Source organism: Oncorhynchus masou, chromosome 5 (genome assembly GCF_036934945.1).
Source record: "Oncorhynchus masou masou isolate Uvic2021 chromosome 5, UVic_Omas_1.1, whole genome shotgun sequence".
In the NCBI taxonomy this organism is placed as follows: Eukaryota; Metazoa; Chordata; class Actinopteri; order Salmoniformes; family Salmonidae; genus Oncorhynchus; species Oncorhynchus masou.
The window spans coordinates 83,478,087-83,498,462 of NC_088216.1; positions in this window are offsets into that span (position 1 = coordinate 83,478,087).

Consider the following 20,376-nt stretch of genomic DNA (forward strand, 5'->3'; position numbering starts at 1 on the left):
AATAGAAAGTAGGCTAAAATCAAATAATCCAAGAGTATTGATTGGGCTATTGATTATTGATCGTAAAACCCATCTATCTGGCGAGTCCACCAGTCATGTCGTGACCTGAAAAAAAAGTTTAGATGAGTCTTCAAGTAAATCCAAAGCTGCTGCTAAAACACAAACAGATCGTGCTGAGTGACTGTGAGTGACTGTGGGTGACTGTGGGTGACTGTGAGTGACTGTGGGTGACTGTGGGTGACTGTGAGTGACTGTGGGTGACTGTGGGTGACTGCAGATGACTGTGGGTGACTGTGGGTGACTGCGGATGACTGTGGGTGACTGTGAGTGACTGTGAGTGACTGTGGGTGACTGTGAGTGACTGTGAGTGACTGTGGGTGACTGTGAGTGACTGTGAGTGACTGTGGGTGATGGTGAGTGGCTGTGGGTGACTGTGGTGACGGTGAGTGACTGTGGGTGACTGTGAGTGACTGTGAGTGACTGTGGGTGACTGTGAGTGACTGTGAGTGACTGTGAGTGACTGAGGATGACTGTGAGTGACTGTGAGTGACTGTGGGTGACTGAGTGACTGTGGGTGACTGTGAGTGACCGTGAGTGACTATGGATGACTGTGAGTGGCTGAGTGACTGTGAGTGACTGAGTGACTGTGAGTGACTGTGAGAGACACAGATCGATGGATGGGCAGACTCACAGGCAGGCAGGAGAACATTAAAGGAGAGGAGATGTCGCCTCTCCCCCCCCCGTCCTTTATCACACTCCGTCCGTCCCATCACTCGTATCGATGAGGAATTTGACACAACGTTGTTTGACCCTGTCTGGAACAGCAGACACATGTTGCTGACTTGTTGAACAGTTATTAACAATATACACACACACAAATTGTTGGGGATGAATCAGAATAGTTGGGTAACATAGATAAGCTGTTTTATTTTCATTTTATGCTTGTGAGTTACTTCTCATTTAGAATGTATCTTGTTGTACTATAGTGGTGGCCGGTTGCAGTTATCCTTTCTCTGTCCTGGGGTCAGTTACTTGGGCCGCAGAGAGGGGAGAGGTCAAGCTTGTCTTCATATGTAAACATATCTTTTAAACCATGTGAAGGGATGATAGAGGGGGAATCAATTATCTCTTGGCTCCACAATGTCTGTGCGCCAGTCACTGTGTCTCCGTGAGCTTGTCCAGAATGGGAGTGTCTAAAATGACAAGTGATATATATCCTAATGTCTTGGTACTATGTTGTACCAAGAATGAGAAGTAGAACCTCGTTTTAGGAGAGCAAACTGAACCATAATTTATAGCTAATGCTGTCTGGCTATGGGATACTCCTCTCTCAAGTAAAGTCTTCCTTTGTAATGTTCATGTGAGTTGAGATGGGTGTGTCTTGGCTATAAATTATACTAAGAACTGTTTTGTAAGGACTCTCAGAGAATTAATTTATAGACACTGAATTAATCTGAGTCACAGGGTTGTGATAGAGCTCATATAATTAAAGATGGACTTTATGATAACTAACTCTGACTTGTGTGTGGTTTGCTCTCATGATTTTGTAAATACAGGAAATTTCCACTACAAAATGCACACACACACACACACATATAGTGGAGTCAGAAATTATTGACACCCTTGATATATAATGACTGTATGAAATAATAAATAAAATACTGAGCTATATTGCATGCTACATTTGTTTTGTGTAAAATGTAATTTATTTGTCAGAAATATATCCATCTGCACCCCACAGCATCCATCTGCACCCCACAGCATCCGTCCGCACCCCACAGCATCCATCTGCACCCCACAGCATCCATCTGCACCCCACAGCATCCATCTGCAACCCACAGCATCCATCTGCATCCCACAGCGTCCATCTGCACCCCACAGCGTCCATCTGCACCCCACAGCATCCATCTGCACCCCACAGCATCCATCTGCACCCCACAGCATCCATCTGCACCCCACAGCATCCATCTGCACCCCACAGCATCCATCTGCATCCCACAGCGTCCATCTGCACCCCACAGCATCCATCTGCATCCCACAGCATCCATCTGCAACCCACAGCATCCATCTGCATCCCACAGCGTCCATCTGCACCCCACAGCGTCCATCTGCACCCCACAGCATCCATCTGCACCCCACAGCATCCATCTGCACCCCACAGCATCCATCTGCAACCCACAGCATCCATCTGCATCCCACAGCGTCCATCTGCACCCCACAGCGTCCATCTGCACCCCACAGCATCCATCTGCACCCCACAGCATCCATCTGCACCCCCACAGCATCCATCTGCACCCCACAGCGTCCATCTGCACCCCACAGCGTCCATCTGCACCCCACAGCATCCGTCTGCACCCCACAGCATCCATCTGCACCCCACAGCGTCCATCTGCACCCCACAGCATCCATCTGCGCCCCACAGCATCCATCTGCACCCCCACAGCATCCATCTGCACCCCACAGCGTCCATCTGCACCCCACAGCATCCATCTGCGCCCCACAGCATCCATCTGCACCCCACAGCATCCATCTGCACCCCACAGCATCCATCTGCGCCCCACAGCATCCGTCTGCACCCCACAGCATCCATCTGCACCCCACAGTATCCATCTGCACCCCACAGCATCCATCTGCACCCCACAGCGTCCATCTGCACCCCACAGCATCCATCTGCACCCCACAGCATCCATCTGCACCCCACAGCGTCCATCTGCACCCCACAGCATCCATCTGCACCCCACAGCGTCCATCTGCACCCCACAGCGTCCATCTGCACCCCCACAGCATCCATCTGCACCCCCACAGCATCCATCTGCACCCCCACAGCATCCATCTGCACCCCCACAGCATCCATCTGCACCCCCACAGCATCCATCTGCACCCCATGGTTTAGGACGGTAATCTCATTCCCAGACACTTCCTCCTAATGCACAATAGCCTGGTGGAGGTTAGCAGCCTTCAGTTCAGAGTATTTTGTAACAGAAGAACAGCTGGCCAGCGTGAGATTTAGTTCTGGGTGCTGAGATTATGCAGAATATACTGTACAAACAGGAAACACTCACCACAGGGGTCTCCCCAGGGGAAAGGACTCGACTGGCTGACAGCTACAGTGACGCATATTTCATTCTCCTCCTACCTGACCTCCTCCCTCTACTAACTTACATCCTCCCTCTCCTACCTGGCATCCTCCCTCTCCTACCTGACATCCTCCCTCTCCTACCTGGCATCCTCCCTCTCCTACCTGGCATCCTCCCTCTCCTACCTGACCTCCTCCCTATCCTAACTTACATCCTGCCTCTCCTACCTGACATCCTGCCTCTCCTACCTGGCATCCTCCCTCTCCTACCTGGCATCCTCCCTCTCCTACCTGACATCCTCCCTCTCCTACCTGGCATCCTCCCTCTCCTACCTGACATCCTCCCTCTCCTACCTGACATCCTCCCTCTCCTACCTGGCATCCTCCCTCTCCTACCTGACATCCTCCCTCTCCTACCTGACATCCTCCCTCTCCTACCTGACATCCTCCCTCTCCTACCTGGCATCCTTCCTCTCCTACCTGACCTCCTCCCTCTCCTACCTGACATCCTCCCACTCCTACCTGGCATCCTCCCTCTCCTACCTGACATCCTCCCTCTCCTACCTGACATCCTCCCTCTCCTACCTGACATCCTCCCTTTCCTACCTGGCATCCTCCCTCTCCTACCTGACATCCTCCCTCTCCTACCTGGCATCCTTCCTCTCCTACCTGACCCCCTCCCTCTCCCAAATTACATTCTCCCTCTCCTACCTGACATCCTCCCTCTCCTACCTGACATCCTCCCTCTCCTACCTGGCATCCTCCCTCTCCTACCTGGCATCCTCCCTCTCCTACTTGACATCCTCCCTCTCCTACCTGTCCAACAGCCATCAACAGATTTAAAACGATTCTATTTTTCATATAATATATGTGATATCCTTGGGTTTTTTCCTCCTCTTCCCATGCAAATCTTAATATTAGCATTCAATAGGATATCACAGAAAGTGCATAATCTCAGAATCCAGACCCAAATCTGTCAGGAGAGTCTCAAACATACAACCTGTCCTCTTCCTACTAGGTTCCAGCAATGATGTATGTAACATGTCCGTCTAGGGTTGCTGTTGCCAAACATCTCTGGTTTGTTCTTCCCGTAATTGGTCTTAGCCTCCTGTCAAGCTATTCTATGGGACGTTGTAATTATTATTATTATTATTATTATTTTATATATGTAAACTACGTTGGGAAAACCCCAGTTGAAAATGGCACTACGTAAAACAAACAAATCATTTAAAGAGAAGTGCATCTCCAGGATTATCACGGTCCTGCTTTCCCACCTACAGTGCAACTGATAAAGGTGTAGTGTTGTTTGTGATGTGGCAGGTGTGAACTGGTCACAGTGAGAAACAGGTGGTGATGAAACACTCAGTACAACTCAGTGGGAAATCTGAGTAGTTCACTCTCTGGAACAATAACAACCCTCTCTTATCTATCTCTCACTTCCCCTCTCTCTTTCTCCGAAAGGCTGTGAAGTTCAGGCCTGTACCTCTCTCTCTCTCTCTTTTCTTCCTATCTCTCAATCTCTTTTCTCCCTATGTATCTCTCTCTCTTTATTAACTGCCCTGGGGGAAATGGTCAATTGCATGTTCCTCCGCAGGAAGGTATCGTTCACTGTTTGTGCCAGTCTCACTGTTTCTCCTACATCTCACTGTTTCTCCTACATCCCACTGTTGCTCTCTCTCTCAGGCTGTATAGTTCAGGCCTGAAGTTACTTTAGTTTATTTCGCCTGGTCACAGCTGATGTGTTGTGCATTGAAGTCCACAAGCAAAGGGAAGAGGTGAGAGGAGGAGAGAGCATGATATGAGAAGGAATACAACGTGGCTGCTATGAAAGTGAACTGTGTTTACGCGTGATCAGTGGTGTATTCATTCTGCCGATTCTGTTGAAAAACATGTCTTAGTACACAAGAAAATGGAACAGACCTGAATTTGTCCAATAGAAACTCTCGCTTGCAACTGTTGGACTAATGACTACACCCCAGATTAGCTAGATGCAGGACAGTGTGCATCTCTCGACCTGTGTGCACCTATGTTGTAAACTTTCATTCATAGGCTAGGTTGTAGCAACTTCATGATGGGTATAGGGAAAATTACAGTATCACATTGTAGGCTAAACGTATCGACATTGAATTGGGTGAATGGTATATGAATGACAGTCATCCAATATGCTGTAATATAAATAAGGCCATACTCATGGAAAAGGAAAATGAGTCCTCCCTTATCTTAAACGGCACTGAGTGCCACTGGCCAGCCACCCAGTCACTCTCTTCAAACGAGATCGTTAGATGGATTCGGGGAGAAAGAAAGAGAGATTAAAAGGTAAACCGTTTGATAGGAAGGAAGGACTGTCAAACTGCATGGCATTAATTGGGCTGAGCCAATGAAAATAAAGGGAATGTCCATGTCCGTCAAAACGTAGTCACTGTATCCCTGTTTTGTAACCATGTTTGTGGGCAACTTATCTGGATATGTGAAAACCTCCCTTCCTTTCCTTGATTGGATTGAGAACTTGGCTTTGGCCCAGAATAAATGAGAGCCTCACACATGAGTAACAACACCACTAAAATGTTTTCTGTGTGGGCAAAGCTTGAGTGAAACCTTTTCCACTTTCACTGAAAGAGTCAGCACATTAAACGACTGTCGCATAGCTCTTGATAGACGTTGGTTTCCCCCAAGAGTGTGATGTATAATTAGAACACTGGCTCTACGAATCATGTGGCTTTATTATTGCTTTCTCATTAAGTCAAAACGCGCTTGCCCCGCCCACCTGAGGATGCATTACATAAGGAAGTTGAAATCAATTATACTTTTACTTTTTGATACTGAAGTACATTTAAAAACAAATACTTTTAGACTTTTAATCAAGTAGTATTTTACTGGGTGACTTTCACCTTTACTCGAGTCATTTTGTATTAATGTATCTTTACATTTACTCAAGTAGTATTTTACTGGGTGATGTTCACTTTTACTTGAGTCATTTTCTATTAATGTATCTTTAATTTTACTCAAGTATGACAACTGAGTACTTTTTCCTCCAGCGTTTGGTGTAACACCCACTTAAATCTCACTGGATTGATCTCTTTCACTTTAGTCCTGCGACTCTCATTTTAGTCCTGCGACTCTTTCATTTTAGTCATGTGACTCTCATTTTAGTCCTGCGACTCTTTCATTTTAGTCATGTGACTCTTTCATTTTAGTCCTGCGACTCTTTCATTTTAGTCCTGCGACTCTTTCACTTTAGTCCTGTGACTCTTTCATTTTAGTCATGCGACTCTCATTTTAGTCCTGCGACTCTTTCATTTTAGTCCTGTGACCCTCATTTTAGTCATGTGACTCTTTCATTTTAGTCCTGTGACCATCATTTTAGTCATGTGACTCTTTCATTTTAGTCCTGTGACCCTCATTTTAGTCCTGCGACCCTCATTTTAGTTATGTGACTCTCATTTTAGTCCTGCGACTCTTTCATTTTAGTCCTGCGACTCTTTCATTTTAGTCCTGCGACTCTTTCATTTTAGTCCTGCGACTCTTTCACTTTAGTCCTGTGACTCTTTCATTTTAGTCATGTGACTCTTTCATTTTAGTCCTGCGACTCTTTCATTTTAGTCATGTGACTCTTTCATTTTCGTCCTGCGACTCTTTCATTTTAGTCCTGCGACTCTTTCATTTTAGTCATGTGACTCTTTCATTTTAGTCATGTGACTCTTTCATTTTAGTCCTGCGACTCTTTCACTTTAGTCCTGCGACTCTCATTTTAGTCCTGCGACTCTTTCACTTTAGTCCTGCGACTCTCATTTTAGTCATGTGACTCTTTCATTTTAGTCCTGCGACTCTCATTTTAGTCCTGTGACTCTTTCATTTTAGTCCTGCGACTCTTTCATTTTAGTCCTGCGACTCTTTCATTTTAGTCCTGCGACTCTTTCATTTTAGTCCTGCGACTCATTTTAGTCCTGCGACTCTCATTTTAGTCCTGCGACTCTTTCATTTTAGTCCTGTGACCCTCATTTTAGTCATGTGACTCTTTCATTTTAGTCCTGTGACCCTCATTTTAGTCATGTGACTCTTTCATTTTAGTCCTGTGACCCTCATTTTAGTCATGTGACTCTTTCATTTTAGTCCTGTGACCCTCATTTTAGTCCTGCGACCCTCATTTTAGTCATGTGACTCTCATTTTAGTCATGTGACTCTTTCATTTTAGTCCTGTGACCCTCATTTTAGTCATGTGACTCTTTCATTTTAGTCCTGTGACCATCATTTTAGTCATGTGACTCTTTCATTTTAGTCCTGTGACCCTCATTTTAGTCCTGCGACCCTCATTTTAGTTATGTGACTCTCATTTTAGTCATGCGACTCTTTCATTTTAGTCCTGCGACTCTTTCATTTTAGTCCTGAGACTCTTTCATTTTAGTCCTGCGACTCTTTCACTTTAGTCCTGCGACTCTTATTTTAGTCCTGCGACTCTTTCATTTTAGTCCTGCGACTCTTTCATTTTAGTCCTGCGACTCTTTCATTTTAGTCCTGCGACTCTCTCATTTTAGTCCTGCGACTCTTTCATTTTAGTCCTGCGATTCTTTCATTTTAGTCATGTGACTCTTTCATTTTAGTCATGTGACTCTTTCATTTTAGTCATGTGACTCTTTCATTTTAGTCCTGCGACTCTTTCATTTTACTCCTGCGACTCTTTCATTTTAGTCCTGCGACTCTTTCATTTTAGTCCTGTGACTCTTTCATTTTAGTCCTGCGACTCTCATTTTAGTCATGTGACTCTTTCATTTTAGTCCTGCGACTCTCATTTTAGTCCTGCGACTCTTTCATTTTAGTCATGTGACTCTTTCATTTTAGTCCTGCGACTCTCATTTTAGTCATGTGACTCTTTCATTTTAGTCCTGCGACTCTCATTTTAGTCCTGCGACTCTTTCATTTTAGTCATGTGACTCTTTCATTTTAGTCATGTGACTCTTTCATTTTAGTCATGTGACTCTTTCATTTTAGTCCTGCGACTCTTTCATTTTAGTCATGTGACTCTTTCATTTTAGTCATGTGACTCTTTCATTTTAGTCCTGTGACTCTTTCATTTTAGTCCTGCGATTCTTTCATTTTAGTCATGTGACTCTTTCATTTTAGTCATGTGACTTTCATTTTAGTCATGTGACTCTTTCATTTTAGTCCTGCGACTCTTTCATTTTAGTCCTGCGATTCTTTCATTTTAGTCATGTGACTCTTTCATTTTAGTCATGTGACTCTTTCATTTTAGTCATGTGACTCTTTCATTTTAGTCATGCGACTCTCATTTTAGTCCTGCGACTCTTTCATTTTAGTCATGTGACTCTTTCATTTTAGTCATGTGACTCTTTCATTTTAGTCATGCGACTCACATTTTAGTCCTGCGACTCTTTCATTTTAGTCATGTGACTCTTTCATTTTAGTCATGTGACTCTTTCATTTTAGTCATGCGACTCTCATTTTAGTCCTGCGACTCTTTCATTTTAGTCATGTGACTCTTTCATTTTAGTCATGTGACTCTTTCATTTTAGTCATGTGACTCTTTCATTTTAGTCCTGCGACTCTCATTTTAGTCATGTGACTATTTCATTTTAGTCATGCGACTCTTTCATTTTAGTCATGTGACTCTCTCATTTTAGTCCTGCGACTCTTTCATTTTAGTCCTGCGACTCTTTCATTTTATTCATGTGACTCTCTCATTTTAGTCCTGCGATTCTTTCGTTTTAGTCCTGCGACTCTTTCATTTTAGTCATGTGACTCTTTCATTTTAGTCCTGCGACTCTTTCATTTTAGTCATGTGACTCTTTCATTTTAGTCATGTGACTCTTTCATTTTAGTCATGCGACTCACATTTTAGTCCTGCGACTCTTTCATTTTAGTCATGTGACTCTTTCATTTTAGTCATGTGACTCTTTCATTTTAGTCCTGTGACTCTTTCATTTTAGTCCTGCGGCTCTTTCATTTTAGTCATGCGACTCTCATTTTAGTCCAGTGACTCTCATTTAGTCCTGCGACTCTCATTTTAGTCCTGCGACTCTTTCATTTTAGTCCTGCGGCTCTTTCATTTTAGTCATGCGACTCTCATTTTAGTCCAGTGACTCTCATTTAGTCCTGCGACTCTCATTTTAGTCCTGTGACTCTTTCATTTTAGTCCTGTGACTCTTTCATTTTAGTCCTGTGACTCTTTCATTTTAGTCCTGCGGCTCTTTCATTTTAGTCCTGTGACTCTTTCATTTTAGTCCTGTGACTCTTTCATTTTAGTCCTGCGGCTCTTTCATTTTAGTCATGCGACTCTCATTTTAGTCCAGTGACTCTCAGTTAGTCCTGCGACTCTCATTTTAGTCCTGCGACTCTTTCATTTTAGTCCTGTGACTCTCTCATTTTAGTCCTGTGACTCTCATTTTAGTCCTGTGACTCTTTCATTTTAGTCATGCGACTCTTTCATTTTAGTCCTGTGACTCTTTCATTTTAGTCCTGTGACTCTCATTTTAGTCCTGTGACTCTTTCATTTTAGTCCTGCGACTCTTTCATTTTCGTCCTGCGACTCTTTCATTTTCGTCCTGCGACTCTTTCATTTTAGTCCTGCGACTCTTTCATTTTCGTCCTGCGACTCTTTCATTTTCGTCCTGCGACTCTTTCATTTTAGTCCTGCGACTCTTTCATTTTAGTCCTGCGACTCTTTCATTTTCGTCCTGCGACTCTTTCATTTTAGTCATGCGACTCTTTCATTTTCGTCCTGCGACTCTTTCATTTTAGTCCTGCGACTCTCATTTTAGTCCTGCGACTCTTTCATTTTAGTCCTGCGACTCTCATTTCAGTCCTGCGACTCTTTCATTTCAGTCCTGCGACTCTTTCATTTTAGTCCTGTGACTCTTTCATTTTAGTCCTGCGACTCTCATTTTAGTCATGTGACTCTTTCATTTTAGTCCTGCGACTCTCATTTTAGTCATGTGACTCTTTCATTTTGGTCCTGCGACTCTTTCATTTTAGTCCTGTGACTCTTTCATTTTAGTCCTGCGACTCTTTCATTTTAGTCCTGTGACTCTTTCATTTTAGTCCTGCGACTCTTTCATTTTAGTCCTGCGACTCTCATTTTAGTCATGTGACTCTTTCATTTTAGTCCTGCGACTCTCATTTTAGTCATGTGACTCTTTCATTTTAGTCATGTGACTCTTTCATTTTAGTCCTGCGACTCTTTCATTTTAGTCCTGTGACTCTTTCATTTTAGTCCTGCGACTCTTTCATTTTAGTCATGTGACTCTTTCATTTTAGTCCTGCGACTCTTTCATTTTAGTCATGCGACTCTCATTTTAGTCCTGCGACTCTTTCACTTTAGTCCTGCGACTCTTTCACTTTAGTCCTGCGACTCTCATTTTAGTCCTGCGACTCTCTCATTTTAGTCATGTGACTCTTTCATTTTAGTCCTGCGACTCTTTCATTTTAGTCCTGCGGCTCTTTCATTTTAGTCCTGCGGCTCTTTCATTTTAGTCCTGCGACTCTCTCATTTTAGTCATGTGACTCATTTTAGTCCTGCGACTCTTTCATTTTAGTCCTGCGACTCTTTCATTTTAGTCCTGCGGCTCTTTCATTTTAGTCCTGCGACTCTTTCATTTTAGTCATGTGACTCTTTCATTTTAGTCCTGCGACTCTCATTTTAGTCCTGCGACTCTTTAATTTTAGTCCTGCGACTCTTTCATTTTAGTCCTGCGACTCTTTCATTTTAGTCCTGCGACTCTTTCATTTTAGTCCTGCGATTCTTTCATTTTAGTCCTGCGACTCTTTCATTTTAGTCCTGCGACTCTCATTTTCGTCCTGCGACTCTTTCATTTTAGTCCTTCGACTCTTTCATTTTAGTCCTGCGACTCTTTCATTTTAGTCATGTGACTCTTTCATTTTAGTCCTGCGACTCTTTCATTTTAGTCATGTGACTCTTTCATTTTAGTCATGTGACTCTTTCATTTTAGTCCTGCGACTCTTTCATTTTAGTCCTGCGACTCTTTCATTTTAGTCATGCGACTCTTTCATTTTAGTCATGCGACTCTTTCATACTCTTACGGATGTACAGAGAGGACATATGTATTTTAAAAAAATGATTCCCCCCTTTTGTCGAGATCACGAGATAAACTCTACTGGTAGAAGTGGACGTATTGATCACAGGAGGTTGGTGGCAACTTAATTACGGGAGGACGAGCTCGTGGTAATGACTGGAGCGGAATAGGTGGAAGGGGTATCAAATACATCAAACACATGGCTTCCATGTAGCTCCGTTCTGGCCATTGTTATGAGCCGTCCTCCCCTCAAGAGCCTCCTGTGGTATTGATGATAGGTCAACGGCAGTGTTCATAATGAACCAGAGGTGGTAGAACTCCTCAGATATCTAACGCCTTTAACTAGAGCCCGTCTGTTATAGTAGCCATTTGCTAATCACAGGAGGTTGGTGGAACCTTAATTATGGAGGATGAGCTCGTGGTAATGTCTGGAGTGGAATGGGTGGAAGGGGAATCCAACTCATTATTTCTATGTGTTTGACTCCATTCCATTCACTCCGTTCCAGACATTATTATGAGCCGTCCTCCCCTCAGCAGACTCACATTTTGCCCCCCTTTTGTGGCTGAAATAACAAATAAACTGTAGTCTTCATGAACGGTTGGGAGTATTTATAAACCTTAACATTTCACCTGTTTTACTAGTTTTTATTTTGATGTACTGCTAGTTAACTGTTGTTTGTGAATGTGTTTTTGCTTCTATTGACAGAACCTCCCTATTAAAACTATTAGAGATTTAAAATAAACTTTTATTGGTAGTCTGGTAAACTTTGGTCAACTTTCAGTGGTAGTGTGCAACCAAAGAACTCAATGTTATATTTTATTGCACTGAACATTCCACATTCAACCCGTTTAAAAGTAGAATAGCGAATTGGATTGGATTGGAGCCAAAACAGGAAGCCATCTATAACAGTCAGACATAATGCAATTTCTATCTGGGTTAATCCCAGACCCTGACCCAAATAAAAAATGGATGAGCTGATCCTCCGTGGGCTCGGCCGCCTCAACCATACTGTCAATCTATCTTCACCAACCCCTATTTATAGAGTTTATCTGGCGATCTCCACAACAACAACAAAAATGACTTCTGTTTAAGAAGAAAAAGGTGTTGTGATCGACAAGACAAGGGAGTTTTTATTTATATGTCTTCCTTGACCTTCCGTGTATTAGTTTGTGGCGCTTTACCAGGTCATGTGCCGACGGCGGACATGTTTCTAAATGACCTGTCAATCACACTCCGGTAACAGCTGGATGGAGGCTCAATACATTGTATTTTGTTGCATCTATAAGAAGTTTACCGCTTAATTTTATGCATCGACTCAACGCTTAAATCACAAGGAAGAGAAGAATGTGAGAGAACTTTCTGTTGATTTTTTTGGTGTAAGTTATAATTTCATAGAGTCGGAATGTTTAGAAATTAGATGCCCTGAAATGAAAGCAACTTCCGGAACGCTTGGATTATAGTGATATAATCTCTCAAACAATGTAAAGTATGTATAGAAAGGTGTAATCTAGAGTCAAACTGTTGATTTTTAATCTGAGGGTATCCTGATATTGACACACTTGTTGAATTACGCAAAAGAATGTAACAACAGTAATTAACGAGGCATTCTAGTGCAGGTGAATACAGGTAGACCTAGACAGAGCAGGTGAGCACAGGTAGGCCTAAACAGAGCAGGTGAGTACAGGTAGACCTAAACAGAGCAGGTGAGCACAGGTAGGCCTAAACAGAGCAGGTGAGTACAGGTAGGCCTAAACAGAGCAGGTGAGTACAGGTAGACCTAAACAGAGCAGGTGAATACAGGTAGGCCTAAACAGAGCAGGTGAGTACAGGTAGGCCTAAACAGAGCAGGTGAGCACAGGTAGGCCTAAACAGAGCAGGTGAGTACAGGTAGACCTAGACAGAGCAGGTGAGTACAGGTAGACCTAGACAGAGCAGGTGAGTACAGGTAGACCTAGACAGAGCAGGTGAGTACAGGTAGACCTAGACAGAGCAGGTGAGTACAGGTAGGCCTAAACAGAGCAGGTGAGTACAGGTAGGCCTAAACAGAGCAGGTGAGCACAGGTAGGCCTAAACAGAGCAGGTGAGTACAGGTAGACCTAAACAGAGCAGGTGAGTACAGGTAGACCTAGACAGAGCAGGTGAGTACAGGTAGGCAAAAACAGAGCAGGTGAGTACAGGTAGACCTAGACAGAGCAGGTGAGTACAGGTAGACCTAGACAGAGCAGGTGAGTACATGTAGGCCTAAACAGAGCAGGTGAGTACAGGTAGACCTAAACAGAGCAGGTGAGTACAGGTAGGCCTAAACAGAGCAGGTGAGTACATGTAGGCCTAAACAGAGCAGGTGAGTACAGGTAGACCTAAACAGAGCAGGTGAGTACAGGTAGGCCTAAACAGAGCAGGTGAGTACAGGTAGACCTAGACAGACAGGTGAGTACAGGTAGACCTAGACAGAACAGGTGAGTACAGGTAGGCCTACACAGAGCAGGTGAGTACAGGTAGACCTAAACAGAGCAGGTGAGTACAGGTAGGCCTAAACAGAGCAGGTGAGTACAGGTAGACCTAGACAGTACAGGTGAGTACAGGTAGACCTAGACAGAACAGGTGAGTACAGGTATACCTACACAGAGCAGGTGAGTACAGGTAGACAGAGCAGGTGAGTACAGGTATACCTACACAGAGCAGGTGAGTACAGGTAGACCTAGACAGAGCAGGTGAGTACAGGTAGGCCTAAACAGAGCAGGTGAGTACAGGTAGACCTAGACAGAACAGGTGAGTACAGGTATACCTACACAGAGCAGGTGAGTACAGGTAGACCTAGACAGTACAGGTGAGAACAGGTAGACCTAGACAGAGCAGGTGAGTACTGGTAGACCTAGACAGAGCAGGTGAGTACAGGTAGACCTAGACAGAGCAGGTGAGTACAGGTAGACCTAGACAGTACAGGTGAGTACAGGTAGACCTAGACAGAACAGGTGAGTACAGGTATACCTACACAGAGCAGGTGAGTACAGGTAGACAGAGCAGGTGAGTACAGGTATACCTACACAGAGCAGGTGAGTACAGGTAGACCTAGACAGAGCAGGTGAGTACAGGTAGGCCTAAACAGAGCAGGTGAGTACAGGTAGACCTAGACAGAACAGGTGAGTACAGGTATACCTACACAGAGCAGGTGAGTACAGGTAGACCTAGACAGTACAGGTGAGAACAGGTAGACCTAGACAGAGCAGGTGAGTACTGGTAGACCTAGACAGAGCAGGTGAGTACAGGTAGACCTACACAGAGCAGGTGAGTACAGGTAGACAGAGCAGGTGAGTACAGGTATACCTACACAGAGCAGGTGAGTACAGGTAGACCTAGACAGAGCAGGTGAGTACAGGTAGGCCTAAACAGAGCAGGTGAGTACAGGTAGACCTAGACAGAACAGGTGAGTACAGGTATACCTACACAGAGCAGGTGAGTACAGGTAGACCTAGACAGTACAGGTGAGAACAGGTAGACCTAGACAGAGCAGGTGAGTACTGGTAGACCTAGACAGAGCAGGTGAGTACAGGTAGACCTAGACAGAGCAGGTGAGTACAGGTAGACCTAGACAGTACAGGTGAGTACAGGTAGACCTAGACAGAGCAGGTGAGTACAGCTGGGCCTAGACAGAGCAGGTGAGTACAGGTATACCTACACAGAGCAGGTGAGTACAGGTAGACAAAAACAGAGCAGGTGAGTACAGGTAGACCTAGACAGTACAGGTGAGTACAGGTAGACCTAGACAGAGCAGGTGAGTACAGGTAGACCTAGACAGAGCAGGTGAGTACAGGTAGACCTAGACAGAACAGGTGAGTACAGGTAGACCTAGACAGAGCAGGTGAGTACAGGTAGACCTAGACAGAACAGGTGAGTACAGGTAGGCCTAAACAGAGCAGGTGAGTACAGGTAGACCTAAACAGAGCAGGTGAGTACAGGTAGGCCTAAACAGAGCAGGTGAGTACAGGTAGACCTAGACAGTACAGGTGAGTACAGGTAGACCTAGACAGAACAGGTGAGTACAGGTATACCTACACAGAGCAGGTGAGTACAGGTAGACAGAGCAGGTGAGTACAGGTATACCTACACAGAGCAGGTGAGTACAGGTAGACCTAGACAGAGCAGGTGAGTACAGGTAGGCCTAAACAGAGCAGGTGAGTACAGGTAGACCTAGACAGAACAGGTGAGTACAGGTATACCTACACAGAGCAGGTGAGTACAGGTAGACCTAGACAGTACAGGTGAGAACAGGTAGACCTAGACAGAGCAGGTGAGTACTGGTAGACCTAGACAGAGCAGGTGAGTACAGGTAGACCTAGACAGAGCAGGTGAGTACAGGTAGACCTAGACAGTACAGGTGAGTACAGGTAGACCTAGACAGAACAGGTGAGTACAGGTATACCTACACAGAGCAGGTGAGTACAGGTAGACAGAGCAGGTGAGTACAGGTATACCTACACAGAGCAGGTGAGTACAGGTAGACCTAGACAGAGCAGGTGAGTACAGGTAGGCCTAAACAGAGCAGGTGAGTACAGGTAGACCTAGACAGAACAGGTGAGTACAGGTATACCTACACAGAGCAGGTGAGTACAGGTAGACCTAGACAGTACAGGTGAGAACAGGTAGACCTAGACAGAGCAGGTGAGTACTGGTAGACCTAGACAGAGCAGGTGAGTACAGGTAGACCTAGACAGAGCAGGTGAGTACAGGTAGACCTAGACAGTACAGGTGAGTACAGGTAAACCTAGACAGAGCAGGTGAGTACAGCTGGGCCTAGACAGAGCAGGTGAGTACAGGTATACCTACACAGAGCAGGTGAGTACAGGTAGACAAAAACAGAGCAGGTGAGTACAGGTAGACCTAGACAGTACAGGTGAGTACAGGTAGACCTAGACAGAGCAGGTGAGTACAGGTAGACCTAGACAGAGCAGGTGAGTACAGGTAGACCTAGACAGAACAGGTGAGTACAGGTAGACCTAGACAGAGCAGGTGAGTACAGGTAGACCTAGACAGAGTAGGTGAGTACAGGTAGACCTAGACAGAACAGGTGAGTACAGGTAGACCTAAACAGAGCAGGTGAGTACAGGTAGGCCTAAACAGAGCAGGTGAGTACAGGTAGACCTAGACAGAGCAGGTGAGTACAGGTAGGCAAAAACAGAGCAGGTGAGTACAGGTAGACCTAGACAGAGCAGGTGAGTACAGGTAGACCTAGACAGAGCAGGTGAGCACAGGTAGGCCTAAACAGAGCAGGTGAGTACAGGTAGACCTAAACAGAGCAGGTGAGTACATGTAGGCCTAAACAGAGCAGGTGAGTACAGGTAGACCTAAACAGAGCAGGTGAGTACAGGTAGGCCTAAACAGAGCAGGTGAGTACAGGTAGACCTAGACAGTACAGGTGAGTACAGGTAGACCTAGACAGAACAGGTGAGTACAGGTAGGCCTAAACAGAGCAGGTGAGTACAGGTAGACCTAAACAGAGCAGGTGAGTACAGGTAGGCCTAAACAGAGCAGGTGAGTACAGGTAGACCTAGACAGTACAGGTGAGTACAGGTAGACCTAGACAGAACAGGTGAGTACAGGTATACCTACACAGAGCAGGTGAGTACAGGTAGACAGAGCAGGTGAGTACAGGTATACCTACACAGAGCAGGTGAGTACAGGTAGACCTAGACAGAGCAGGTGAGTACAGGTAGGCCTAAACAGAGCAGGTGAGTACAGGTAGACCTAGACAGAACAGGTGAGTACAGGTATACCTACACAGAGCAGGTGAGTACAGGTAGACCTAGACAGTACAGGTGAGAACAGGTAGACCTAGACAGAGCAGGTGAGTACTGGTAGACCTAGACAGAGCAGGTGAGTACAGGTAGACCTAGACAGAGCAGGTGAGTACAGGTAGACCTAGACAGTACAGGTGAGTACAGGTAGACCTAGACAGAACAGGTGAGTACAGGTATACCTACACAGAGCAGGTGAGTACAGGTAGACAGAGCAGGTGAGTACAGGTATACCTACACAGAGCAGGTGAGTACAGGTAGACCTAGACAGAGCAGGTGAGTACAGGTAGGCCTAAACAGAGCAGGTGAGTACAGGTAGACCTAGACAGAACAGGTGAGTACAGGTATACCTACACAGAGCAGGTGAGTACAGGTAGACCTAGACAGTACAGGTGAGAACAGGTAGACCTAGACAGAGCAGGTGAGTACTGGTAGACCTAGACAGAGCAGGTGAGTACAGGTAGACCTAGACAGAGCAGGTGAGTACAGGTAGACCTAGACAGTACAGGTGAGTACAGGTAGACCTAGACAGAGCAGGTGAGTACAGCTGGGCCTAGACAGAGCAGGTGAGTACAGGTATACCTACACAGAGCAGGTGAGTACAGGTAGACAAAAACAGAGCAGGTGAGTACAGGTAGACCTAGACAGTACAGGTGAGTACAGGTAGACCTAGACAGAGCAGGTGAGTACAGGTAGACCTAGACAGAGCAGGTGAGTACAGGTAGACCTAGACAGAACAGGTGAGTACAGGTAGACCTAGACAGAGCAGGTGAGTACAGGTAGACCTAGACAGAGTAGGTGAGTACAGGTAGACCTAGACAGAACAGGTGAGTACAGGTATACCTACACAGAGCAGGTGAGTACAGGTAGACCTAGACAGTACAGGTGAGAACAGGTAGACCTAGACAGAGCAGGTGAGTACTGGTAGACCTAGACAGAGCAGGTGAGTACAGGTAGACCTAGACAGTACAGGTGAGTACAGGTAGGCCTAAACAGAGCAGGTGAGCACAGGTAGGCCTAAACAGAGCAGGTGAGTACAGGTAGACCTAAACAGAGCAGGTGAGTACAGGTAGACCTAGACAGAGCAGGTGAGTACAGGTAGGCAAAAACAGAGCAGGTGAGTACAGGTAGACCTAGACAGAGCAGGTGAGTACAGGTAGGCCTAAACAGAGCAGGTGAGTACAGGTAGACCTAGACAGAGCAGGTGAGTACAGGTAGGCCTAAACAGAGCAGGTGAGTACAGGTAGACCTAGACAGAGCAGGTGAGCACAGGTAGGCCTAAACAGAGCAGGTGAGTACAGGTAGACCTAAACAGAGCAGGTGAGTACAGGTAGGCCTAAACAGAGCAGGTGAGTACAGGTAGACCTAAACAGAGCAGGTGAGTACAGGTAGGCCTAAACAGAGCAGGTGAGTACAGGTACACCTAGACAGTACAGGTGAGTACAGGTAGACCTAGACAGAACAGGTGAGTACAGGTATACCTACACAGAGCAGGTGAGTACAGGTAGACCTAGACAGAGCAGGTGAGTACAGGTATACCTACACAGAGCAGGTGAGTACAGGTAGACCTAGACAGAGCAGGTGAGTACAGGTAGACCTAGACAGTACAGGTGAGTACAGGTAGGCCTAAACAGAGCAGGTGAGTACAGGTAGACCTAAACAGAGCAGGTGAGTACAGGTAGGCCTAAACAGAGCAGGTGAGTACAGGTAGACCTAGACAGTACAGGTGAGTACAGGTAGACCTAGACAGAACAGGTGAGTACAGGTATACCTACACAGAGCAGGTGAGTACAGGTAGACCTAGACAGTACAGGTGAGAACAGGTAGACCTAGACAGAGCAGGTGAGTACTGGTAGACCTAGACAGAGCAGGTGAGTACAGGTAGACCTAGACAGAGCAGGTGAGTACAGGTAGACCTAGACAGTACAGGTGAGTACAGGTAGACCTAGACAGAGCAGGTGAGTACAGCTGGGCCTAGACAGAGCAGGTGAGTACAGGTATACCTACACAGAGCAGGTGAGTACAGGTAGACCTAGACAGAGCAGGTGAGTACAGGTAGACCTAGACAGTACAGGTGAGTACAGGTAGGCCTAAACAGAGCAGGTGAGCACAGGTAGAGAAACAGAGCAGGTGAGTACAGGTAGACCTAAACAGAGCAGGTGAGTACAGGTAGACCTAGACAGAGCAGGTGAGTACAGGTAGGCAAAAACAGAGCAGGTGAGTACAGGTAGACCTAGACAGAGCAGGTGAGTACAGGTAGGCCTAAACAGAGCAGGTGAGTACAGGTAGACCTAGACAGAGCAGGTGAGTACAGGTAGGCCTAAACAGAGCAGGTGAGTACAGGTAGACCTAGACAGAGCAGGTGAGTACAGGTAGGCCTAAACAGAGCAGGTGAGTACAGGTAGACCTAAACAGAGCAGGTGAGTACAGGTAGACCTAGACAGAGCAGGTGAGTACAGGTAGGCCTAAACAGAGCAGGTGAGTACAGGTAGACCTAGACAGAGCAGGTGAGTACAGGTAGACCTAGACAGAGCAGGTGAGTACAGGTAGACCTAGACAGAGCAGGTGAGTACAGGTAGACCTAGACAGAGCAGGTGAGTACAGGTAGACCTAGACAGAGCAGGTGAGTACAGGTAGACCTAGACAGAGCAGGTGAGTACAGGTAGGCCTAAACAGAGCAGGTGAGTACAGGTAGGCCTAAACAGAGCAGGTGAGCACAGGTAGGCCTAAACAGAGCAGGTGAGTACAGGTAGACCTAAACAGAGCAGGTGAGTACAGGTAGACCTAGACAGAGCAGGTGAGTACAGGTAGGCAAAAACAGAGCAGGTGAGTATAGGTAGACCTAGACAGAGCAGGTGAGTACAGGTAGACCTAGACAGAGCAGGTGAGCACAGGTAGGCCTAAACAGAGCAGGTGAGTACAGGTAGACCTAAACAGAGCAGGTGAGTACAGGTAGGCCTAAACAGAGCAGGTGAGTACAGGTAGACCTAGACAGAGCAGGTGAGTACAGGTAGGCCTAAACAGAGCAGGTGAGTACAGGTAGACCTAAACAGAGCAGGTGAGTACAGGTAGGCCTAGACAGAACAGGTGAGTACAGGTATACCTACACAGAGCAGGTGAGTACAGGTAGACCTAGACAGAGCAGGTGAGTACAAGTATACCTACACAGAGCAGGTGAGTACAGGTAGACCTAGACAGAGCAGGTGAGTACAGGTAGGCCTAAACAGAGCAGGTGAGTACAGGTAGACCTAGACAGAGCAGGTGAGTACAGGTAGACCTAGACAGAGCAGGTGAGTACAGGTAGACCTAGACAGTACAGGTGAGTACAGGTAGACCTAGACAGAGCAGGTGAGTACAGCTGGGCCTAGACAGAGAAGGTGAGTACAGGTATTTCCTACACAGAGCAGGTGAGTACAGGTAGACCTAGACAGAGCAGGTGAGTACAGGTAGACCTAGACAGGT